The following is a 25,951-nucleotide window of genomic DNA, read 5'->3' as shown; positions in this document are numbered from 1 at the left end:
ACAAGTAGGGTTCATTTATCCAATTTATGATAGTTGATGGGTTTCTCCATTGGTTATTGTACTCAAGAAAAATGATAAGTGGTGTGTTTGTGTGGATTATAGAGAAATAAACAAAGACACCAAGAAAGATTATTTTACTTTATCATTTATTGATGATGTGCTTGACAACCTAGCTGGCAGTAGTTATTTCTGTTTTCTTGACAATTTTAGTTGTAACAATCTGATACAGGTATCTCCTGAGGACCAAGACATGATAACGTTGACATGCCCTTGGGGAACTTATGTATATAGGGTTTTACCATTTGGACTCTGTAATGCACCAACCACTTAAATCAAATAGTTGTATTGGCTATTTTTACAAACTTAACTACTTCATGTGTTGAAGTATATATGGATGATTTCACAATCCATGGAAAAAAATTTGAGGAAGCTTTGAAAAGTTTGAATAAAGTTTTGAAAAGATGTAAGGATCATAGATTATCATTAAACCATGAAAAGTGTTCCCTTATGATGACAAAAGGAATTGTTTTAGGGCATCATATTTCTAAAGAGGGAATCAAAGTTGATCCTAAAAATGTGGAAATTATTCAGCAAATTCAAAAACCAAGAACTCAAACTAATGTCAGAAGTTTTTTGGGGCATGCAGGGTATTATACAAGATTCATTGAGGGATTTAGTAGAATTGCTAAATCATTATTTACACTACTCAAGAAGGATATAGAATTCTTATGGATAGATGATTGTTAGAAATCTTTTGAATCTATCAAGAATGCCTTAACTACCTCTCCTGTCATTAAAGGACCTGTTTGGGGAGAACCATTTCACATACATGTAGATGCTTCCAATTTAGCCATTGGAGCAGTTTTGGGACAAAAAGATGAAAATGGAGCAATGCATGTTATTTATTATGTCAACAAAAATTTGAGCCCCATAGAAATGAACTATACAACAACTGAGAAGGAACTCTTAGTTGTGATTAATGCAATTAATAAATTTAGACATTATATTATTGGTTATAAAGTTTTTGTCCATACTAATCATGCAACCATCAGGTATTTAATGAACCAACAAGCTATTGTAGGTGGCCAAACTATAAGATGCTTGTTACTATTGTAGGAATTTGACATCAGAATTATAGATAAACTAGGTAAAGATAATTTCATTGTTGACTTTCTTTCAAGAATGGTTTTGTAGGGCAATAATGAACTGGTGGATGACACATTTCCAGATGAACATTTGTTTGCTATATCTTTTCAGCCTTCATGGTTTGTTGATATTGCTAATTATCTTATAATAGGGAAGTGCCCAAGTCATTTCAACCCTAAACAAAAGAAAAGACTAATTTGTGAGAGTTCCAGGTTTAAATGGATATATGATGTTTTATTTAAAATGTGTCCTGATCATGTTCTTCTTACGTGTGTGCAAGAAATAGACATTTATGACATTATACATGCATGTCATAATGAATCAGAAGGAGGACATTATTCTGTGGTCAGAATAGTTCAAAAGATCCTGGAAGCAGGCTACTTTTGGCCTACCATGTCAAAGGATGTTTCATTTTATGTGGAACATTATGATGAATTTCAATGCGTGGGACAACCTACACCAACAATGGAGATGTTGCTACAACCCCAAATAGCTCTTGAACCATTTGAAAAAAAGGGAATTGATTTTGTGGGACATGTTGATCCACCTTCAAAATTTCATCACTATTGGTCTATATAGATTATGTAACAAAGTTGGCAGAAGTGAAGGAATTACCAGTAGCAAGGGAAGACAAGGTAGCTAATTTTTTGTACAAGCATATTCTTAGAGATTCAATGCACCAAGAGAACTAGTTTTTGATCAACGACCTTAGTTTAGGTTTGCTATGATTGAAGCTTTCATGGATAGGTATAGGATGACACATAAGAAATCAATGTCATACCATCCTTAGGTGAATGAACAAATAGAAGTCATCAAAAGGGAATTGGAGAATATCTTAACAAAGACTATTTCATTGAAAAAAATAGATTGGTCAGAAAGATTAGCTGACACAGTATGGGCCTATAATACAACATGGAAGACTACTACAGGATTTTCTCCATATGAACTGGTATTTGGAAAAACTCTCATTATGCCTTTAGAGTTTGACCTACAGACATTAAGGACAACATTAGAGGTTGGTATTAATCTATCAAAAGCATAAAAGATCCAAATTTTATAATTGAACTGCTTGGACGAGATGAGAATGGAAGCTTTGCAGCATACTGAAATAATTAAAAAATAGAGGAAATCATGGCATGATAAACATATTGTTAGTAGACAATTTAGAAAAAGGAGAATGGGCATTATTATTTAACTCCAAATTTCAAGAATTCAAGGGAATGTTTCACACAAGATGGCCAGGACCTTATGAGATTGACCAAGTTTTTTTATAATGGAGCTATTCAATTCACACCAATAGATGGAGAAAGAAAAACTATGTTGGTCAATGGTCATCAGTTAAAATTATATCACAAACCATCATCTAGAGAAGAGTTTCTCTCATAGTTGCAGTCCAAAGTTGAACATTTCATCATGGAAGATATCAATTCCTTAGTGGAACTCAGTTCTAAGTAAATCCAACAAGAAGACAAAAATAAAGGAGGTAAACTAAAAACCAGAAATGGAGGTTTATCTCCCAAAAAAAGAAAATCAGATGATTCAAATATAGAAATGACGATCTACCCCAGGGGTGAATTGAAAGCCAGAAATGGTTGTTCATACCTTATAGAGTAAAGTTGAAAACCAAAAATTACAACTTTGCTCGGATCAACTTCAGTTTTCTCCCGATGACTCCTAATGACTCTCAAATACTCAAAGAAATATTTTACAGGTATAAGTAAGAAAGAATATCTGTAGAATGCTCCTGATTGCTCTTTTTCAGGAAAGGAATTTCTCCCTTTCAAGAAGGCAATTCCAGATCATTTAATGTATCATTTATTCCATCCAAGATGAGTTCTGAGTATGTAATGTCCCCTTTTTGGGACATTAGGAAATCCATTAAATAATAAAGTTTAAGTTGTCTAAAGATAATAACTTAAAAGACAACTTATTATAATTATTTATTTAAGTAGACTAAAGTGACTTTTTATGTTAAACATCGAATTATAAAGTTAAGTAACTTTATTAATAGAAGGGAATTCCAAGAGACAAGTAGTGGGTGAATGAAGAGTCACAAGGTTGAGATATTTAATAACTTGGAGAGGCTCATTTTGGATATGTTGGGTTTATGTTTGAAAATTGTTTCTCTTGGAGAGTTTCTGGGAAGCTCTAGTTTTTCAATAGGTTGAGGACGTAAACCCTCGAGCTTGGAGGCAGTGGACAGAAACCCATTGTCAGTTGGAGTTATCATTCAAGTGGCTCACTTTGTGCTTCAGTTTTAATTTGTTGGTTGTCCAATCCGACTGTAAATGTTGTGGGTGGGGTTGATAATTTATGTTGTTGTTCTACTGAGGATTTTAATGCAATGTTGATTTCTAATTTCAAAACTATTATTTTGGTCTGAAAATTGATTAATTCTAGTTTAATTGGATGGTGTATTGAAAACAATTGCATGCAAATTGTTGTTTAAAATTTTTGTGGATCATTTGATAAAAATATGGAACAAATATCCTAGGGGGATATTTCAGTGGTATTAGAGTTGGCTTTCTTGCTAGTCTGTGAGTTTTCTTGAGTGACAAAATAGTGCATTCTTTGATTTGATAAACTCTTGGTGATTTTTGGAATTAGATCAATAGCTTGTCTTAGAAAAAAGAGATTGGCAAAGAATGGCGTGTTTGTTTCAAGTGTAGGCATGTTCCTTTCCTAGAACATGCTTATACATAATGCAACCAATTTGTAAAGCGCTGGAGTCTGGAATTATGACAATTGGTGAAGGGTGAATTACTAGGTCCTTATGTTCTGAACATCATTATGTGTTATTTATTTGGGAAGGGGAAAACGTGTATTACCTACAGTCATACATATTTGAAGTGTTATAATATAGCCAGCTGGAAATGAGTTTTCAAACATTCAATGAAGAAATTCTCAGTTTGACGTTTGCAAAAATTTGATTGTTGGATATGGTTTTTAATCTTCATTTGATGCTTTAAGTTATGAAATGCTATAAAGTTTTAAAAACTATGAACCGAAAATGCACCAGGTTTCACACAAACCACAAACAATACTATTTTTTTTTAAAACAAAAAAATCAGTACACAAGGTGTTGTCATATTTTTGTATTCATCAAAATGGACTATTCCATTAAAAATTTTGTTAAAAAATGAAAATTTTACTCTAAGGAACGCTTCCTTGAGGTAAAATTTTGCTTCCTTGAGGTAAAATTTCATCGCTTTCTGAGTTCGTTTGCACTTGTCAATCACAAGTGCACTTTATGTGATTTTTAAACTTGTAACTTACTTTTTACCCTTTGTTGTTTTATGTATTTTAAGTCATTGTAAGAACTTTTTGGACAAATTGCAAGTGAATTGAAAATTATAAGTATAAAAAGAACTTGTAAATTCTTTTAAAAGTTCGTACTTAGGTGATTTTAAGTTGTAATAGGGATTTTATCTCCTTATTAAAAGTTATAAAGTTACTTTTTAGTTGTAATAGGGATTTTAATTCCCTATTACAAGTTATTTTGGCATGCCTTCTTGTTCATTTCTCTCACAAACCCGATTTTTCCTTATGAGTTGACAAGTGAAGAAAATTAAAACTTGTAAACGGGATTTATAAACCCGATTTCATGCCTTTTAAACTTGTTCTTTCTTCCCAAGAACCTGATCTGATTTTTCTCCAAGGAATTCAAATTTTGGAGGATTGGTAAATCAATTTTTGTGGAGGAATGCATTCAAGACGGAGGCGTGGTGATTCTTATCCTTTTTATGATGGTTTTGGTGCCACGTTTTGCCCATTTTCATAGGCATTTTTGTTGGTTATTTTCCACGTTTTCCTCCTTTGGAGTAGTTTTTGTATCATGAAGGAAGGTGTTTGGCATCTCTAACCTAGATGTTTCTTCTCCTTGCTTCATCACATACCCTTGCTTGGCATTTGGACACATTCTTCTTCCTCCTTGCATGTCATTTTTGCTACTTATGGCTAAAATCCGACAAAAACGTGGTTAGGGTTTCAACATCTTCATTGTGCCTTCTATTTAAGGAATCGGTTCTTCCATTCAAGGATCATTCCATCTCTTGAAACGGCATCTTGATTAAGCAATGTAAGGTTTATTTTCAGTTTTGCTTTCATTTCCTTTCTTTTTGTTTTCATTCCTTGTTTGATCATTATAGATGTATGTTTTGTTTTTGTTTTAGTTCAGGTTTGTGAGAGTTCTTCCCATTCTTTCCAAGTCTTGAATGTAATTTAAGGATTGCATTGTCTTTCCCCTTCCATTTTTCCTTCTTTGCTTGCATTTCGGTTTTTAAAATTTGACTGCAAGTAAGATGAAAAAGTGAATTTTTCCCCTTTGGTTGAGAAGACGTCATCATCTTTTGCCAAAAGTTCAAGTTTCAAAGTTGTTAAAAGTTGTCTTTCCAATTTTGGGTTTTAAAAACCTGATTACATGTGAAGGATTTTCCCATTCACTTGAGGTTAAAATAGAGATAATCTTCCAAAAAAAATTCTTATTCATGCACATTCATTACCCTTGTTCAAACATTCCATTCTCATTATCTTTTTCATGTCAAAATTTCATTTTTCACACATCCTTCCATTTTTCTTATAACAAATATACTTGCATTTGGGTTTTAAAAACTTGATTGGGAATATGTCCTACCCCACTTGCATACTTGTAACATGTCTCTCAAGATCCAAAATTGACCAAAAGCCAAGTTCCAAGTGTTCCTATTTATTCACTGTTTTCCTCTCAAGAGGGATAAGTTTTTCCCATTGAAAAGAAGAAATGTGTTTCATTATGTTGATCTTGATGTTGCTTTGACACTTCTAGATCTTCATCGCAGCGTGTCAGGCTCTTGTTCAATGACTGATTTACCATCTTCCTCTTCTAAAAAGAAGATGAAATACAAATATGATAAGTACCAAAATGAGATCTCTCCATCCCTAGTTTCCACTCCCATGGAGCACATTAAAAGATACAAAAATAGGGCATGTTGACATGACAGAGTTCGTTAAACAGGTGGAGGATCCCAAGGATAGAGATATGCAGTGCCTGTTGGATAGCCACATTCACCATGCTTTTTCCTTTCCAGTGGTTGCCCTAGAACCTGAGTTTGTTTTTGCTTGTGCCAATCATTTTGACAAAGAAACAAGAGCTATCAGGAACAATGATGGGGAAGTGATAATCCAGCTTGATGCAGATACTATTGAGAAGGTTTTCAGAATACCACCAGCACCTATTTACATAGAGATCTCCAAAGATAGTGCAACTGAGTATTATGCTTCCAGAGAAAAAGATTGCAAACGCGATATCAATAGATGGATCAGTGAGCCATGACCTACTTTTATAACATGGGTAAAGTTGTATCGTAGTGATTTCAAGTGGGAAATCGAAGATACAATCACTCTTCTCAGCAGGATGATGGGTTTAGAGCATTCTAATATTTTTAATCATGGATGTATAAGTTCATCATGCTCATAAGGCAATCTCAACACATCTCTTGGGGTGAAATCATCAGTGATACCCTTTGTGAACAACTTGCAATAGTTCCTTCCACCATGACGTTCTATATGAACTCATATTTGGTGTATATAGCAGCATCACTCAAATACTTCCCTGGTCTTTCTACCAAGGGTGATCGCTTGATTATACTAGTGTGGGATTAGTATGGCAAATTGCCTTTGAGACCTAGCAGATTGCACTTCAGGAGGGTCCAGAATGCATTCTTTGGTCATTATATGTACATGTTTTATAAGATAATGAAAAATAGGAGAGTTCAGATGTTGCCTGGGAGAAGGTGAATGAATATGGCTGCCTATTCCTTCAATTCTTAACTTTCACTTACATGAGAGTTGGATGTTATAGAGGCCAGCCATATATGCTTCCTAGATATCCAACTGATAAGATCATTCTTATGGAGTTGGGAAGACAAATCATGGTTGCTCATGCACATCAATCTGTTAAGCATAAGGTTGGAATGGGAATTTCAACAAATAACCCATTGAAAATTGGCCATTATTCCCTCATTACATCCACCAAAGCTAAGGCCATGAAGATCGAAATGAAGGAAATAAATCTCAAGAGGTTCAAGCCAAGAGTAGATTTTGATATCGACGCATGAAGGAGAAGATCAAAAAGTCTTTCATGCATATGCATCAGATAGAAGAAATTTGGAATGATCTCTATATGTAAAAGGAGGTTCATAAAATGGATTATTGTAGGCTCACTCTTGAGCAAATTGTTGACCTAAACTTGGTAAACATTCTAGAGGGAATGATTGATGATGGAAAGGTACTTGATCCTGAATATGTTGAAAAGAGAGTTGATGAAGCACCACTTCCATTAATTCAATGGTTGCATAAGGAATGCACTTCCATTCTTGATAGATTTCAGCCTATCTTAGCTAACACCAATACTTGGCTCAAGGGTAACGATGTTAGACTCATCAAGATCAAGGTTGGAGAGGAAGATGATTCTAAAGGATCTGTCGGACTCAAGTCTGAAATAAAAGTAGACAACAAGGAAAGTGCATCATATTCAAGTACAAGAATCAAGTTGAAGGTTAGCAGGGCAATGGTTCTTCTTCCTGAAGAAGTGACAGTTCGAGGGAAAGAAAAGCTTCAGCTTCATATTCATGTAATTGATGTTGAAGATCCAGAGGAAGAACTACAATCAGATAATGCTTCTGAGTCACCCATTTCGGAATCACCTCATGAAGTTCCCCCTCAGATTCCTCTAGAATTACCTATATCTTCTCTTGATGCGAATGTAGATGTTTTTTCCATTGTTCATATTGTTCATGTTTCTGTGGGTGAATCTCCTTAGAGAGTCATTCTGATTTCAGCTGCAGAGCCATCTCTTGGTCATCCTCAAGGGAATTTGATGAATATCTTTGAGGATAATCCTGCATATGCCCCTTTGTCAGAGATTGATACTTTTGCTTCTAGTTTTGATGAGTTCATGATGCAGTCATCGGGACCTTTGATTAATGAGCAGTCTATAGTTGTTGTTCAAATAGTAACTTCTCCTAGGATGACGACTGTTATTCAAACAGAAACTACTTCTCCCTCACTTTCAATCGTTGCTCAAGGAGAATTAATGACTTTACCTTCATGGCTTAGTCATTTTACACCTAAAAGAAAGAAGCAAGAAATATCTCCTAACATCTTTGATTTCTAGCATCTCAAGCAATCAAAACCCAAGGTTTCCAAAAGGGCTAAGACAATCTCGAGGGTAACAGTTGATAGTAACAGGATGAAGGTGGCTGAAATTGTTGAGCCAATTGTAGACAAGCCAGAGGAAGAGATGCAAGTTGTTGATTACAGGATCACAAGGGTGGAGTTGGGAAAACAAAGGCATGAAGTAGTCAAACATGATGCTCAACATTTTGTAGCTTCATTGGTGCAGCGGTGTGATGAACTTCTGGCAAAGAAGGATAAGCTAGAAGAGGAAAATGTGCAACTTGTTGCAACAATACAAAAGATTACCAAGTCTTCAAGTGAAGGGTTCAATCCTTCAACTTTCACAAGTATACAGGAACCAATCCAAGGAGTTGAAAGAGCTTCTTAGAAGGTACAAGTGTTAGACTCTTGGGTGGATCATCTTCATGATCTATGTGTGCAAGTGCTAAAATATATATTCCAAATGTTGGTTAAGTTGGAGACCATTAGGGAAAAGTTGAACCAAGCCTCCAAGACTTTCAAATAGAACCTAAAAAGGGTTGAAGGTAGCTTGATGATTTGGTGCAAGATGCCTCAACAACAGTTGAGTGTTCTTCAGAAGCATGACATTATTCCTTCCAAGGTCATGTATCTAGAATGTGAAGAGCTTTTAGAGAACAAAGCCCTTGGTCTCAAATCCCTCATTGAAGATATTGGTGACGCTATGATATTGCGAGTTGAAGTATTCCAAGGTGTTGTTTCTCGCTATGAGAAGGCCTCTTGTAATATCATGCATCAGAATGGGGAGTTTCTACTAGAAGAATAAGTTCTCCTAGATCTACAGATGAAGATTCATAATGAGTGGAGTGAACACTTTTCAGCTGCCTCAATTCAAGTTTTGATAAAATATCAAATCATCTTGCAGGAAATCCAGTCCACTTTGGAGAAGAAAAACTCTACGCTTCTTCAGTGCCATGATACCATTGTGAAAACCATGATTGTTGCTAATAACACCCATGAGTCAAATCCTGATGAGCTACGAACGATTATCCAAAAGTTTGAAGGATTCATGTTTAAACATGTTGCAACTTAAGTGTTTTTCAACACTTGTATTTTCAGAATTCTAATTTCATAGTTGTAATTTCCTTTTTGACATGTTTACTTGTAAAAGCTTTCACACTTTTTTAATTACAGGTTGGCTAGTTACAAGTTGATTTAGAATAGGACTCGTAACTTTGAATAAGTCTTAGTTGTTGAATAAGTCATGGTGGTTGAGAGAATCTCTCAAGTTAGTTGGGATCCTCCCACCTTTTTCTCAAAACTCCTCTCCTATAAATACTTGAGGGGGTCTATTGTAATCTTGATCTTTTTGAAAAGCAAGCAAGTAAACTCTGCTAAAATTTGCAGCAAGAAAGACTTTGTGCTTTTTATATTTAAATAAAAGTTGAAAGAAATAGAAGAAGATTGCTCAAAGATTGAGACTTTTTGCTAAATATCTTGAGTTTGTGTTCACTATTATCTTTCTTGCTAGTGTTTCTATAAGAGCTTAATCAAATTTGATTTGCATACTTTGTGTTGCAAGTTTTGGAGATTAATATCAGTTAGAGTAGATATTCTATTGAGAGAGGTTGTAGGACTTTGTGTCTACACTTGTTCTTGAGAGAAAGTAGAAGTAGATTTTGTGATTAGAAATAGTTGGGAGACTTTGAGCTCACACTGGTTCTTGTTGTTTTATGTAGAGAAGAATAAGATATTTTAGATTTTGTGTTGGCATACTTTGTTCTTGTTATCATTAATTTAAAAAAGGGTAGATAGGACTTCACATATTCAAGACTTTGAGCTTGATATTGTTGTCCCGTTCCGAAGGAAGTGATAGAAATCTTTGTGCTTTTAGGAAACATCATTTATTTTCTCTTACTTTGTTTTATAAATTGTTTTTGTTGTTATTTTCTTGAAGGAAGAAGAAAAAATTGTTGTCTCATTCGTCTTTAGTTTAAGAATAGTTTATAGGTAGGGAGAGCCTTCCCTTAATTAGGAGAGTATCATACTCACACACTGTGGCTAAAACCACAATTTTTTACATTCCCCGGGTGTACAAAATTTTCAACCAATAGTTTTTTGGTGACTCTGCTGGGGATACGAGAGCCTCACGCTTTTGTTTGAAGTCTAGTGTCTTACCCATTTTTTAGAATATCTTTGTTTGGGGTTTACTTATTTCTCTAAGCTCGAAGGAATTCATTTCTACGTTCATCATAAGAAGGGTGAAAGTTCTCAATAAATATCTCTCGGTGAACAAGTCAAGATTCATTTGCTCACTATTACATCCTCCCTTTAACGAACCACAAGCTATCCACCATCCAAGAAAAAGAAGCCTATCCCAAGTGAGAATTCTCCTTTCTTTTTCAAACCATTGATATCTTCCTCTTCTAGCATGGCTGGTAATATTCCTCCTCCTCTTGCTGGTCCTTGGGGGCAGCTTTTGGTCCTTTGGCTTTAACACCACCGCTTCATCCTCTTCCGCAAGGGTCTCACAAATTTTTTCTTAAGTTCTATGGAGATGGAAAGCAACATCCCGATGAACATATCAATTCTTTTTACATGGCTTGTGGTGTTCTTGGAGTAGAACATCAAGATGTTGTTGTCCGGTTGTTCGTAGAAACACTTCAGGGTATTGTAGCTGATTGGTTTAATAACCTTACTGTTGGTTCGATTGTATCATTGGATTCATTGAAAGATAAGTTTGAGGATGATTTCAAGCCCGCAAAAGATGACCATGCCTTGTTGGCTCAGCTGATACAAAAGAAGAAGGATACACATGAAGGCATGCGTGAATTCATTGCTAAGTTTAAGAAACTTGCAAATAGAATTCCTACAGATTCTCAGCCTACTCCTAAAAACCTCAAGTGTTTCTTCATAAATACTCATCTTCCTAAGGTTAGTTTCTTCTTGAGAAGAGCTTCTCCAACGGACCTAGATGTTGCGCAGACAATGGCCACTGATATTGAAGATGATTTAATCTTGGCTGGTAAAATAAAAAAAGACCCTAATCAGTCTAAAGGAAATTCATCTTTTTAAGTGTCTACCTTAGGCACTACAAACCCTATGGTGAAAAATTTGGTGAATGAAATCATTGTTTTGAAGAAATAAATTTCTGAAAAATCATTTGTTGCACCATATAAGGATATTCCAAGGTGGACATATCCTAATTCTACATCTGGTTATGCTGCTAACAATCAGTCTAAGTTGCCTTCACCACCTGAGAGGCTTGCTCTTGAACCACCAACACAAAATGCAGCAGTTGGATATTATGAAGCTGATACAAATGATTCAGCATATGATTATCAGCCCGAAGAAGCTACTTTTCTTCATCCTAAAAAAGAAGTGGCTGGCGACTCTACTATAAGGTACATGCATTATGATGACTTAGTAGCTACTGAAAGAAGTCATGGTCATGCATATGTTGTTATGATGTGATCTGAGACAAGGCTAGATCAACAAGAAGAAGCAGAAAAAGTGGTAGGGAATGTTCATTCGCCTGTTACTATTACTAAAAGAGGAACACCGCTGCCTACTCTTCCTATGGACACAGCAAAGAATCAAGTAAGTGATCATATTCCTCCTGTTATTTCTTCCAATGAGCCTAAAATCAGTGTGCCTAGCCTTAAACCTCAGTCAAACAATGTTCATCCCTCTCTAGCTGGTTCATTTCAAGCTTTTGATATTATTGACCATGCTAGGAAGACGAAGATTCAAATGTCTGAAGTTGAATATTTACAAGCTAATCCCAATCAGTTTGATAGGTTAGCTAGCTTTATTAAGAGCAAGGACACTCATCCCATACTTGAAAACACTACTCCTCAAGAACCCAATAATTTTCCCAATCATCTAGTGACCATCCCATCTATTGTCCCAGGAAAGATATAACCTTTTTTATATTTCCTTGTTGATTAATGGCTTTCAGTTGAGCAATTATTTCTTAGATTCTGGTGCCTTTGATAATGTCATGCTTGCTTAGGTGGCTCAATTCTTAGGGCTCACCTTGACCAAAACTTTTGGTCATTGTTACTCCATGGAGAACAAACAAGTGGCTCTTATTGGGCAAATCAAAGATGCTCAATTTGCATTTGCAGCTTTTTCAGAAAAGAAAATAAAGATGATTGTTTTGGTAGTTGATGTTCCTGCCTCTTATGGAATGTTGTTGGGTTGTAACTTTTGTAAGGACTGAGGTGGTCAACTTAATATGAATATGATTGAAGCCAGGATACCTGTTAAAGGTGTTGTGCATAAATTAGTTCCTAAAAAGGAGACCAAATATACCATTGTTAAGTCAAATGATCCTAATGCCCAAATCCTTTTTGAATTTGCTGGTTATGGGAATTATTATCTCCATATGATGAAGTTTCTAAGTTTGTTGAAGATTGGCCTTCCAGTGGGTCCAATGCCTCAATACTTTCAACCATTGAAAGGTTTGTTGATGCTGAAGAAGATCAAGCGTCGGAAGTGGGATCTTCTGATTCACACATTATGGTGGAAGATGCTTCATCTTTTGTTGCTGATGAAAATACTCAACAAATTGTTCAAGAAGGGGAATTTTAGTCTTCTCCTACTAAAGAAGAACATTCATCTTCTTCTATTGATAAAGATGATACTTTTTCTTTTCATAATGCACCCATCCTTGATAAGGGTAGTACTAGCCACTCTGATGACACCAGTAGTTCGAATGACATCTGGACTCTTGAGTTTGATGGTAGTTGTGTTGCAAATGGATCCAAAGCTAGTATTGTCCTCATTTCTTCCAAGGGAGATATATTCTATTATTCCTTCAAGTTGAAGTGCACTAATACCAACAATATAGTTGAATATGAGTCACTTTTTTGGGGTATGGATTTTGCTCACAAAAGAGGAATTAAGAATATACATGCTCAAGGTGATGTGAAATTGGTGGTCTATCAAGTCCGAAATATTTATCAAACAAGGAATGACTGGCTCAAGCATTACAGGAATCTAGTATGGGATAAAATTGAAAGTTTTGATGCTTTCAGTATTTCTATTGTACCCTGTGAATTCAATGATAGAGCTAATTCACTTGCAGTCTCAGCTACTTTTTCCATTCCACATCTTGATTTTGGTCAAGATAGATACACTATTGAGTTAATTTGTAGACCCAGTGTTCCTGACATTTGGGATTATTCACATTTTTTCAATGATGATAAGAAGATTATAAATTTTCTTCAGATTGAAGACAATTTTAATAATCTGTATTTTGAAGGAAGCAACTCATCTTCTTCTTCCTCTTCAGATTCAATGTCAGATACATCATCTAAAACAGATGATGGAATTCTTCAATTAAAAGGGAATATAATTACAAAGGGACTGGTTTCTCTTGAGAAACTTTTTGACAAGCATGATCGCTTTATCAAGAAGCAACAACAAGAAAATTCAGAATCTTATATGGGCTTTTCAGAAGAAGATCCTAAATTTGTCAATATTGGCAATAACTGCACTCCAGAAGAGAAATGGCAGTTCATTCGGTTTTTGTGTCAATACATGGATGTATTAGCTTATTCCTAAGATGACCTTAAATCTTTTCATCTGAAGGAGATGCAACATGATATTCCTTTAAAGCTTGGCACAATGCCTTTTCATCAGAAGCAATGTCAACACAATCCCAAAATTTTAGATACTATTCATTTTGAGATTCAAAAAATGCTAAATGCTCAGATTATCTTTCCTATCCACCATTCAACATGCGTAACAAATATTGTTCAGGTGCGCAGGATGAATGGAGAAATACATATCTGTGTAGATTTTTGAAACCTCAATCAGTTGTCACTAAAAGATAATTATCCTCTGCCAATAATGGACCAAGTGTTGCAAACAATGACAGGTGCCCAAATGATGTCTATGTTAGATGGATTTTTTGGATATAACCAAATTGAGCTAAGGGAATCTTATCAACATAAAATTGCATTTACTACTCCTTGGGGTACTTTTTCATACTGTAGGATGCCTTTTGGTTTAATCAATGCAGGAGATACCTTTCAAAGAGCCATGGACTTAGCCTTTCATGGTGTTTTGGGAAGGTATATTGTGGTATATCTTGATGATCTCACCATTTTTTCAAAAGACCGTGTCTTTTTTACTTGCAAGATGTATTGGAAAGGTGTCGCAAGCACAACATTTCTCTTAATCCTAAGAAATCAGTCTTTGGAGTGACTAAGGGAAAGCTTCTTGTTCATGTTGTCTCCAAAGAAGGTATTAATATCGACCCCAAAAGAGAGAAGTCAATACAGTCTCTTTCTTTGCCTACTAGCAAGGCAAATGCCCATTCTTTATTTGGTAAATTTAATTTTCTACGTCAGTTCAAACCTGATTTTGCAGAAAAGAATCGTCATATTGTTGATATGATGAAAGGAAAAACCATTTTTTGTTAGAATTCGGAAGGAAAGGTTGCATTCAATGAGATTAAGGAAGCCATTGCTCATGCAAATGTGTTGGTTTGTCCAGATTACACCAACAATTTTATCATGTACAGATATGCTTCTGAGCATACTTTGTTTGCTATTTTAATGCAGAAAAACTTAGAAGGAGTTGAATCTCCCATTACTTTCATGAGATGTCTGTAGAAGGCTCATGAACCTAAATACTACTTAGTTGAAAAGACTACTTATGATGAAGTGAAAGCAGTTAAGAATTTTAGATTCTATATTCTGAATTCTCATATTGTTGTTCTAGTTCCAGATACAGTAGTTAAATCAATCTTGACTCAGCAAGAGTTTGGTATGAAGAGGGGTAACTAGATTGCAAAGATCCAAGAATATGATTTAGAGATTAAGCCTACTAAACTTTTTCCCAGAAAGGGTCTTTGTCATCTTATAGCTGAAAATGGTTTTGATAATTAGGAATATGATGATTTAGAAGATCTCGCTAGAGTGTTGTTCGTCAGTACAACTAACGAATGGTATTTAGATTTGGCCTATTTTCTAACTTATGTTGAATGTCCAACACATTATCATTCAAAGAAAAGAGGAATGTCAAGCTCAAGTCTGAAAAAATTGTTCTTTGGGATAGCAGTTTGTATAAGCGACCTACCGATGGAACTTTCCTTCGTTGTGTTGATAAGGCACAACAAGTTAGATTGTTACAATCTTTCCATAATTAGCCCTATGGTGGGAATTTCTCCACACCAGTGACTACTCATAAGATTTTGTGAGCTAAATACTATTGGCCAACATTGTTTTGTGATGCTTTAATATGGGTGTGAAAGTGTGTTCATTGTCAGCGGTTTGTGGGCAAACAAAAGCTTGCAGCATTGCCATTAAAGCCTGTGGTTATTGAAGAACCTTTTCGGCAATGGGGTATTGATTTCATTGGTGTTATCAATCCTTCTTCAAGTGCAGGTCATTCATATGTTCTCATAGAAATAGATTACTTCACCAAGTGGGTGGAGGCAGTACCAGTGAAGCATGCTACCTCTGAGGTGGTATGTAGATTTCTCAAGGAGAACATTATCTCCAAGTTTGGTGTTCCACACAAGATTGTGACTGATAATGCAACCACATTCTCTTCTTTTGAGATAACATAATTTTGTTTTGAATATGGTATCTTATTAACTCATTCATCTGACTATTATCCTCAGGGTAATGGTCAGGCAGAATCAAGTAATAAGAACCTGATTACTATCATACACAAGCTTGTTGAGGAGAATCAAAGGTCTTGGCATAAGGCTCTTTATGATGCTTTATGGGCTGATAGAATTACACCCAAAAGATCTATTGACGTGTCACTATTTCAACTTCTTTATGGGATAAATGCAGAAATACCCATCACTTCGGAACTTCCTGCTCTTAAATTGGCTAAAGCGATTAAAGATGAGACTTTTGAAAGTTCTTTATACAAAATAATCATGTTTGTTTCCTATCTAGAAGAGAAAAGGACACAAGTGGTAGACCGAATTGCTCAACATCAGAAACAAGTCAAAATCCTTTTTGACAAAAAATCTAAGCAAAGGGGGTTTCGAATTGGTGATCGTGTGTTGCTTTGGGATAAGCGCAGAGAACCTAAAGGCTTGCATGGAAAATTTGGTTCTCTATGGCATAGACCTTTCATCATTCACCGTGTTACTAGAGAAGACAGGTTTATCTTAGCTTATCGACATGGTACATGATTTGCGCTACCCTATAGTGGCCAACACCTAATGCATTACTTCGAATAAAGGTTCGAGATAAATTTTTGTAAATAATGTTTGAGTCTTTTTCTTTGTTTTGAGTCTTTTTTTTTGTTCTTTGGTTTTCACTTTGATTGACTCTATGGCCCAATGGATAAGGAGGAAGGCACTTAGAGATCTGGTTTCTATTCTTTCACAATAAGCAAAATGAATTCCCCAGTCAGAGTCAGTTATTGTCTGTATTTTTGTATTCACCGCATACCCTTGCTTGGCATTTGGAATCATTCTTCTTCCTCCTCGCATGTCATTTTTGCTGATTATGGTTAAAATCCGGGTTTGACAAAAACATGGTTAAGGTTTCAATATCTTCATTTTGCCTTCTATTTAAGGAATTGGTTCTTCCATTCAACGATTGTTCCATATCTTTAAAAGGCATCTTGATTAAGCAAGGTGAGGTTTATTTTCAGTTTTGCTTTCATTTCCTTTCTTTTTTTTTTCATTCCTTGTTTGATCATTGTAGATGTATGTTTTGTTTTTGTTTTAGTTTGGGTTTGTGAGAGTTCTTCCCATTTAGTCCAAGTCTTGAATGCAATTTAAGGATTGCATTGTCTTTCCCCTTTCGTTTTTCCCTCTTTACTTGCATTTCGGGTTTTCAAAATTTGATTGCAAGATGAAAAAGTGATTTTTTCCCCTTTGGTTGAGAAGACTTCATCATCTTTTGCCAAAAGTTAAAGTTTCAAAGTTGTTAAAAGCTTGTCTTTCCAATTTTGGGTTTTAAAAACCTAATTACAAGTGAAGGATTTTCCCATTCTCTCGAGGTTAAAATAGAGATGATCTTCCAAAATTCTTTCCTTATTCATCCGCATTCATTACCCTTGTTCACACATTCCATTCTCATTATCTTTTTCATGTCAAAATTCCATTTTTCACACCCATTTTTCTTATTACAAGTATACTTACATTCGGGTTTTAAAAACCCGATGGCAAATATATCCTACCCCGCTTGCATACTTGTAACATGTCTTTCAAGATCTGAAATTGACCAAAAGCCAAGTTCCAAGTGTTCCTATTTATTCACCATTTTCCTCTCAAGAGGGATAAGTTTTTCCCATTGAAAAGAATAAATATGTTTCATTATGTTGATCTTGATGTTGCTTTGACACTTCTAGATATTTGTCGTAGCATGTCTGGCTCTTGTTCAATGATTGATTTACCATCTTCCTCTTCTCAAAAGAAGATGAAATACAAATATGATAAGTAACAAAATGAGATCTCTCCATCCCATGTTTCCACTCCCATGGAGCACATCAAAGATACGGAAATAGGGCATGTTCACAATTTCAGAGTTCATTAAATGGGTGGAGGATCCCAAGGATAGAGATATGTAGCACCTATTGGATAGCCACATTCACCATGCTTCTTCCTTTCAAGTGGCTACCCTAGAACCTGAGTTTGTTTTTTCTTGTGCTAATCATTTTGACAAAGAAAAAAGAACTATCAAGAACGATGATGGGGAAGTGATAATTCGGCTTGATGTGAATACTATTGAGAAGGTTTTCAGAATACCACCAACACCTGTTTACATAGAGATCTCCAATGATAGTGCAGCTGATAATTATGCTTCAAGAGAAAAAAATTTCAAACGCCATATTGATAAATGGATCAGTGAGCCACGGGATGCTTTTACAAGATGCGCAAAGTTGTATCGTAGTGATTTCAAGTGGGAAATTAGAGATACAATCACTCTTTTCACCAGGTTCATGGGTTTAGAACATTCTAATACTTTTGAACTATGGATGTATAAATTCATCATGGTCATAAGGCAGTCTCAACACATCTCTTGAGGTGAAATCACCAATGATACCCTTTGTGAACAACTTGTGTCAGTTTATTCCACTATGATGTTCAACATGAACTCATATTCGTTTATATAGTAGCATCACTCAGACACTTCCCTGGTATTTCTACCAAGAGTGATCTCTCACTTATACTAGTATGGGATTACTATGACCAATTGCCTTTGAGACCTAGCAAATTGCACTTCAGGAGGGTCTAGGATGACTTCGTTGGTCATTATATGTACCTATTTGATAAGACATTAAAAAATAGAAGAGTATCATATACTGCTTGGGAGAAGGGGAATGAATATGGCTTCCTATTCCTTCAATTCCAAACTTTCACTTGCATCAGAGTTGGATGTTATAGCGGCCAGCCATATATGCTTCCTAGATATCCAACTAATAAGATCATTCTTATGGAGTTGGGAAGACAGATCATGGTTGTTCATGTACATCAATTTGTTAAGCATAAGGTTGGAATGGGAATTCCAACAAATAACCCATTGAAAATTGGCCATTATTCCTACATTACATCCACCAAAGCTAAGGTCGTGGAGATCAAAATGCAGGAAATAAAACTCAAGAGGTTCAAGCCAAGAGTAGATTTTGATTAGCGAGGCATGAAGGAGAAGATCAAAACTTATTTCACGCATGTGCATCGGATATAAGGCATTTGGATTGATCTCCATACAGAAAAGGAGGTTCGTAAGATGGATTATTACAGGCTCACTCTTGAGCAGATTGTTGACCTAAACTTGGTAAACATTCCAGAGGGAATGATTGATGATGGAAAGGTACTTGATCCTAAATATGTTGAAAAAAGAGTTGATGAAGCACCACTTCCATCAATTTAATGGTCGCATAAGGAATGCACTTTCATTCTTGATAGAGTTCAGCCTATCTTAGCTAACACCAATACTTGGCTCAAGGGTAATGATGTTAGACTCATCAAAATCAAGGTTGGAAAAGAAGATGATTCTACAGGACCTGTCGGACTCAACTCTGAAATCAAAGTAGACAACAAGGAAGGTGCATCATATTCAAGTACAACAATAAAGTTGAAGGTTAGAAAAGTAGTGGTTCTTCCTCTTGAAGAAGTGATAGTTCGAGGGAAAGAAAAGCTTCAGCTTCGTATTCATGTAATTGATGCCGAAGATCCAGAGGAAGAACTACAATCAGATAATGCTCTCGAGTCACCCATTTCAGAATCACCTCATGAAGTTCCCCCTTAGATTCCTCTAGAATTACCTATGTCTTCTCTTGATGCTAATGTGGATGCTTTTTCCATTGTTCATATTGTTCATGTTTCAGTGGGTGAATCTCCTCAGAGAGTCACTCTGATTTCAGCTGTAGAGCCATCTCTTGATCATCCTCAAGGGACTTTGATGAATATCTTTGAGGATAATCCTGCATATGCCCCTTTGTCAGAGATTGATATTTTTGCTTGTAATTTTGATGAGTTCATGATGTAATCATCAGGACTTTTCATTAATGAGTAGTCTATAGTTGTTGTTCAAATAGTAACTTCTCCCACGATGACAACTGTTGTTCAAACAGAAACTGATTCTCCCTCACTTTCAACCATTGCTCAAGGAGAATTGACGACTTTACCTTCATGGCTTAGTTATTTTACACCTAAAATAAAGTTGCAAGAAATCTCTCCTGACATCTTTGATTTCCAGCATCTCAAGCATTCAAAACCCCAAGGTTGCCAAAAGGGTTAAGACGATCTCGAGGGTAACAGTTGATAGTAATAGGATGAAGGTGGCTGAAATTGTTGAGCCAGTTGTAGACAAGCCATAGGAAAAGATACAAGTTGCTGATTACAGGATCACAAGGGTGGAGTTGGCAAAACAAACACATGAAGTAGTCAAACATGATGCTCAACATTTTGTAGCTTCATTGGTGCAGTGGTGTGATGAACTTCTAGCAAAGAAGGATAAGATAGAAGAGGAAAATGTGCAACTTGTTGCAACAATCCAAAAGATTGCCAAGTGTTCAAGTGAAGGGTTCAATCCTTAAACTTTCACAAGTACACGGGAACCAGTCCAAGGAGTTGAAAGATCTGCTCAAAAGGTACAAGCATTAGACTCTTGGGTGGATCAGCTTCATGATCTGTGTGTGCAAGTGCTAAAAGACATATTCCAAATGATGGTTAAGTTGGAGGCCATTCGAGAAAAGTTGAACCAGGCCTCCAAGACTTTCAAACAGAACCTAGAAAGGGTTGAAGGTGGCTTGACAATTTGGTGCAAGATGCCTCAACAATAGTTGAGTGTTTTTAAAGAGCATGACATTATTCTTTCCAGGGTCATGTATCTAGAATGTGAAGAGCTTCTCAAGAACAAAGCCCTCATACTCAAATCCCTCATTGAAGATATTGATGACACTATGAGATTGTGAGTTGAAGTATTCCAAGGTGTTGTTTCTTGCTGTGAGAAGGCCTCTTTCAATATCATAGATCAGGATGGGGAGTTGCTACTAGAAGAAGAAGTTGTCGTAGATCTACAGATAAAGATTCATTATGAGTGGAGGAGTGAACAATTTTCAACTGGCTCAATTCAAGTTTTGATGAAATATCAAATCTTCTTGCAGGAATCAAGTCCACTTTGGAGAAGAAAAACTCTATGCTTCTTCAATGCCATGATACCATTGTGAAGACCTTGATTTTTTCCAAGAGCACCCATGAGTCAAATCCTGATGAGCTACGAACGATTATCCAAACGTTCGAAGGATTTGTGTCTAAACATGTTGCAACTTAAGTGTTTTTCAACACTTAGTTGTATTTTTCAGAATTGTAATTTCATAGTTGTAATTTCCTTTTTGGCATGTTTACTTGTAAAAGCTTTTTTGTAAGATGCAAGTCATCACTTGCACTTTTATAATTACAAGTTGGCTAGTTACAAGTCGATTTAGAATAGGACTTGTAACTTTTAATAAGTCCTAGTTAGTTGTTGAATAAGTCATGGTGGTTGAGAGAATCTTTGAAGTTAGTTGGGATCCTCCCACCTTTTTTCTCAAAAATCCTCTCCTATAAATACTTGAGGGCGTCTATTGTAATCTTGATCTTTTTCAAAAGAAAGCAAGTAAACTCTGCTAAAATTTGCAGCAAGAAAGACTGTGCTTTTTATATGTAAATTGAAATTGAAAGAAATAGAAGAAGATTGCTCAAGGATTGAGACTTTGTGCTAAATATCTTGAGTTTTTGTTCAATATTATCTTTCTTGCTAGTGTTTCTATAAGAGCTTAATAAAATTTGATTTGCAGGCTTTGTGTTGTAAGTATTGGAGATTAATATTAGCTAGAGTAGATATTATGTTGAGAGAGGTTGTAGGACTTTGTGTCTACACTTGTTCTTGAGAGAAAGTAGAAGTAGATTTTTTGATTAGAAATAGTTGGGAGACTTTGAGCTCACACTAGTTCTCGTTGTTTTATGTAGAGAAGAATAAGATATTTCAGACTTTGTGTTGTCATACTTTGTTCCTATTATCATTAATTTAGAAAAGGGTAGTTAGGACTTCACTTATTCAAGACTTTGAGCTTGATATTGTTGTCCTTTCCTAAAGGAAGTGACATAAGTATTTGTTCTTTCAGTTAACTTCATTTCCTTTCTCTCACATTGTTTTATAAGTTGTTTCTATTGTTATTTTTAGATGCTATCACCTTTTTGTGAAGAGAAAAGGATATAGTTTTTCTTGAAGGGAGAAGAAAAAAAAATTTCTCTCATCCGTCTTTAGTTTAAGAATATATTATAGGTAGGGGGAGCCTTCCCTTAATTAGGAGAGTATCATACTCACACATTGTGGCTGAAACCACAATTTTGTACATTCCCTAGGTGTACAAAATTTTCAACCAACACAAGGGAATCACAAGACAACTGTTTGACAAATTTCACAAGTCTGCCTTAGTGAGAGTTTGAAGGGAATATGGACAACTTGTTACATCAATAATCTATTATAGTAGTGAATGTGAAATAATTGTTTGACAAAATCCATTAAATTATTTCTAGGAAGAAAATTGCGGCAAATAGGGGCAGCCTGGTATAACATAACACAGGGGCAGCCTATTTAGCTACTTTAGGAAGCTTGATTTCAGTTCAAACTATGGCAGCAAAGGACATTAAACAATTGGCCAGAACACTTTATATAGAAGGGAGAAAGCTTGAGGAACCTTCTCAATCAAGGGATGATGTTTTGAACACTTTGAATAAGGTAGAAGAATATTTGATTCATGTGGACCAGTCACCGCAGGATTCATTACAGTTGGTTATGTCTCCTGTAGTGGATGCCTTGAAGTAACACAAATGGCTTAGACATCCAGATGAAGAAATCAAGTTGTTGGTGGCTACCTGCTTATCTGAGATTATGAGGATTACAACACATGTAGTTCTTTATAGGGATGATACTATGAGAGAGGTTTTACAGTTGATTGTGGATAGTTTTCATGGGTTACGTAATGTCAAAGCTCTCACTTTTGGTAAGAGGGCTAAAATTTTAGATATTATGGCGTGGACTAGATCATTTGTCCTTATGTTGGATATTCAATGTGATGAGTTGATTCTTCAAATGTTCAATTATTTCATTGTTGAAATCAGGAAACACCATTTAGATAAGATGAAGACAAATATGCATGACATATTGTCCATGATCCTAGATGAGGATGATGATATCTATAAGTAGTTGCAATCAGATTTGTTAGCTATTTGGAGAGAGGAGATGATAGTTTCACCTTGTGCTTATGACTTCTCCAAAGGGTTGATTGAGGGGACAATTGAGAGGTTCAAGGAACAGATGACTAGAAAAAAAAAAACTAATCTCCATGGGTTTATAGGTTTCAAGCTCTCCAAAAAAGAGCAGGAACCAAATGAGAAGAGAGCAGTTTTGTTTCAAATGTTAGAAGGATTGGAGACTTGATCATATTTGTGAAATTAATAAGGAAGAGGATGCATTGCAGCCAAGTGTTAATAAGGGTAGAATACATATGAGAGTGCTCCCACGTCTCAAAGTAGTTTCAGAGTAGTTTCAATCATGGGACAACAGTTATTGATGAGCTTCCAAAATTGGAAGAAGTCATGCTTCAAGGTGATAATAAACAAGAATTTACTAACTCTAAAATTTTGCTTAATGGTGATCAATCTATGGGTGAACAAGTTGATTTTATTGATAACACTTGTAGTGAATCAAACTTTCAAGAGTTATCAATGCTGGGTAGTGAAGGCATACACACATCATTCTTGAGACAGTCATCTATTTTCCTTGATAGGGAAGCGGTGTATTTGTTGCATGGCGACTTCATACTCTTTGATTTATTTTGGAATAGTGGTTGTCCTAGTTGGAATCATATAGCATTTCTTGATTTTACGTTGAATATATTAGTGATTCAGTGCTATGGGAGTGTTGAAGGATGCTTCTCTTGGATAGAGACATAATATGGGATGTTTTTCTTTAATTAGCATTGGGTTGGTGACATGTTTGAAATCATCTATGTTGTTGACCAGAGTTATGGCAACGAGTTTTGGTATTCCTTCATGTTGGTTTATTGGCATGAGGAGGTTCATGTCCATCTTGTTTGGGTGTTCTACATGCATGGTCGGTTACCTCGAGGTGATTGGTTGACAGACTCTTTCATTACTTATAGCAGGCTCTACAGATTGATATGGGATCTAGGTAGTGATATGTTTGGTGCATTGACTCTTGTGGACCAAGTTATGTTGGTACACCATAGGTATGCAGATGACTTAATCAGTGTGGCGTAGCGGATTTGTAGAATAATGTTCTTGAGGATAGTTTGGGATCCTGGTATTGGTATGCAAATTGATGATTGCTTGAGCACAAGCAATATTTTAGGAGGGAGGACCGTAATGTCCCATTTTTGGGACATTAGGAAATCCATTAAATAATTAAGTTTAAGTTGTCTAAACATAATAACTTAAAAGACAACTTATTATAATTATTTATTTAAGCAGACTAAAGTGAAATTTTATGTCAAACATCAAGTTATAAAGTTAATTCACTTTATTAATAGAAGGGAATTCCAAGAGACGGGCAGTGGGAAAACGAAGAGTCATGAGGTTGAGCTATTTAATAACTTGTAGAGGTTCATTTTGGATATGTTGGGTTTATGTTTGGAAATTTTCTCTTGAAGAGTTTCTGGGAAGCTCTAGTTTTTCAGCAAGTTGAGGATGCAAACCTTTGAGAATGGAGGCAATGGACAAAAACCCATTGTTAGTTGGAGTTATCATTCAGGTGGCTCACTTTGTGCTTCAGGATTAATTTGTTGGTTGTCCAATCCGACTGTAAATATTGTGGGTGGGATTGGTAATTTTTGTTGTTGTTCTACTAAGGATTTTAATGCAATGTTGATTTCTAATTTCAAAACTATTATTTCAATTGGAAAATTAATGAATTCTAGTATAATTGGATGGTGTATTGAAAACAATGCATGCAAATTTTTGTTTAATTTTTTTGTGGATCATTTGATAAAAATATGGAACAAATATCCTAGGGGGATATTTCAAAGTATCTCTTGATTGACTCAAATGGTTCATTACCATTTGAATTGATTCATAAGCACCGAGTGGCTCTTGATCAGTAAGTCAGTTTGTCTTCTATGGTAAAATGGTCAGCACTGCATGACACTTCCTGATCGATACACTTTGTTACTTTTGGCGAGTTGGGAAATGTTGCATGATAACTCTTGATAAAATATGCATTAAATGAAAAGGTGTACATTTATTGCAAATATTATTATTTGTTTTAGTAAGTGTAAAGTAAAATTAGTAGGCATTGTTTGTATATAAATCTCTACCAGCTCATTTTTAACATCATTTTTTTTTAATAGATTAATAACTGCAGAGGGCCAGTGATGCAGAGGATTATAGGAAGCACACAAACTTGGGAAAAATATCCACACCAATCAGGCATATCTCACAACAATGGCTTAACACTCTTCACTAGACTCTTCTCAATCTTAAAAACACCCTTACAAGACAAGATCTTCAATAGACACCAAACACCAACTCATACTCTTTAACCTCTCACATGAACAGTCATGATTAACCATATCACTAAGTTTAGGACTAAAACTAAAATTATGACAGCCAATCCCTCTTTTATGACAGTTATATGACTTCACTATCAAACCATACTAAGATAATTAAAATCCCTTCCTTGCACCTGCCAATGTTATGAGAGGGTTCTAAAAATCTTCTAAGTTCAATACGAAGACTTTTTTAATATCATGAATTCATATCTTAATGGATTAACCAAACTATGATTGTCCAAACCATTACCTTGTCTGATTTTTGGTTCTGAACTGTGATGAACAGTCATGAATAACTTTTTCCACATTGCTTCTGAAGCCAATCTCTCTGGTAGGATTGTAGATGGGTTTGATACAGAGTTTTTCCCCAATTTTCATAAAGATCCAACGGTTAAAAAAATATATGATTGTTTTACCAAAACAGGTTAACCCTAGAAAGGGTTTTGACAGTTTTCAAATAAATAATTTAATCTTTCACCACAGAACATGGAAGGACCTCAAATAAACTTTAATTGAAATAAAACCCATCATATTTCAACCTCCAATAGATTTTATAATAGGATAAATCCATAGCAATGAATAAATAATTTCATATCAGCAAAAATGTCAGAATATAGCATTACAAAAC

The sequence above is a fragment of the Cryptomeria japonica genome, chromosome 9 (genome assembly GCF_030272615.1).
Source record: "Cryptomeria japonica chromosome 9, Sugi_1.0, whole genome shotgun sequence".
Classification (NCBI taxonomy): Eukaryota; Viridiplantae; Streptophyta; class Pinopsida; order Cupressales; family Cupressaceae; genus Cryptomeria; species Cryptomeria japonica.
This window is presented reverse-complemented; position numbering follows the sequence as displayed.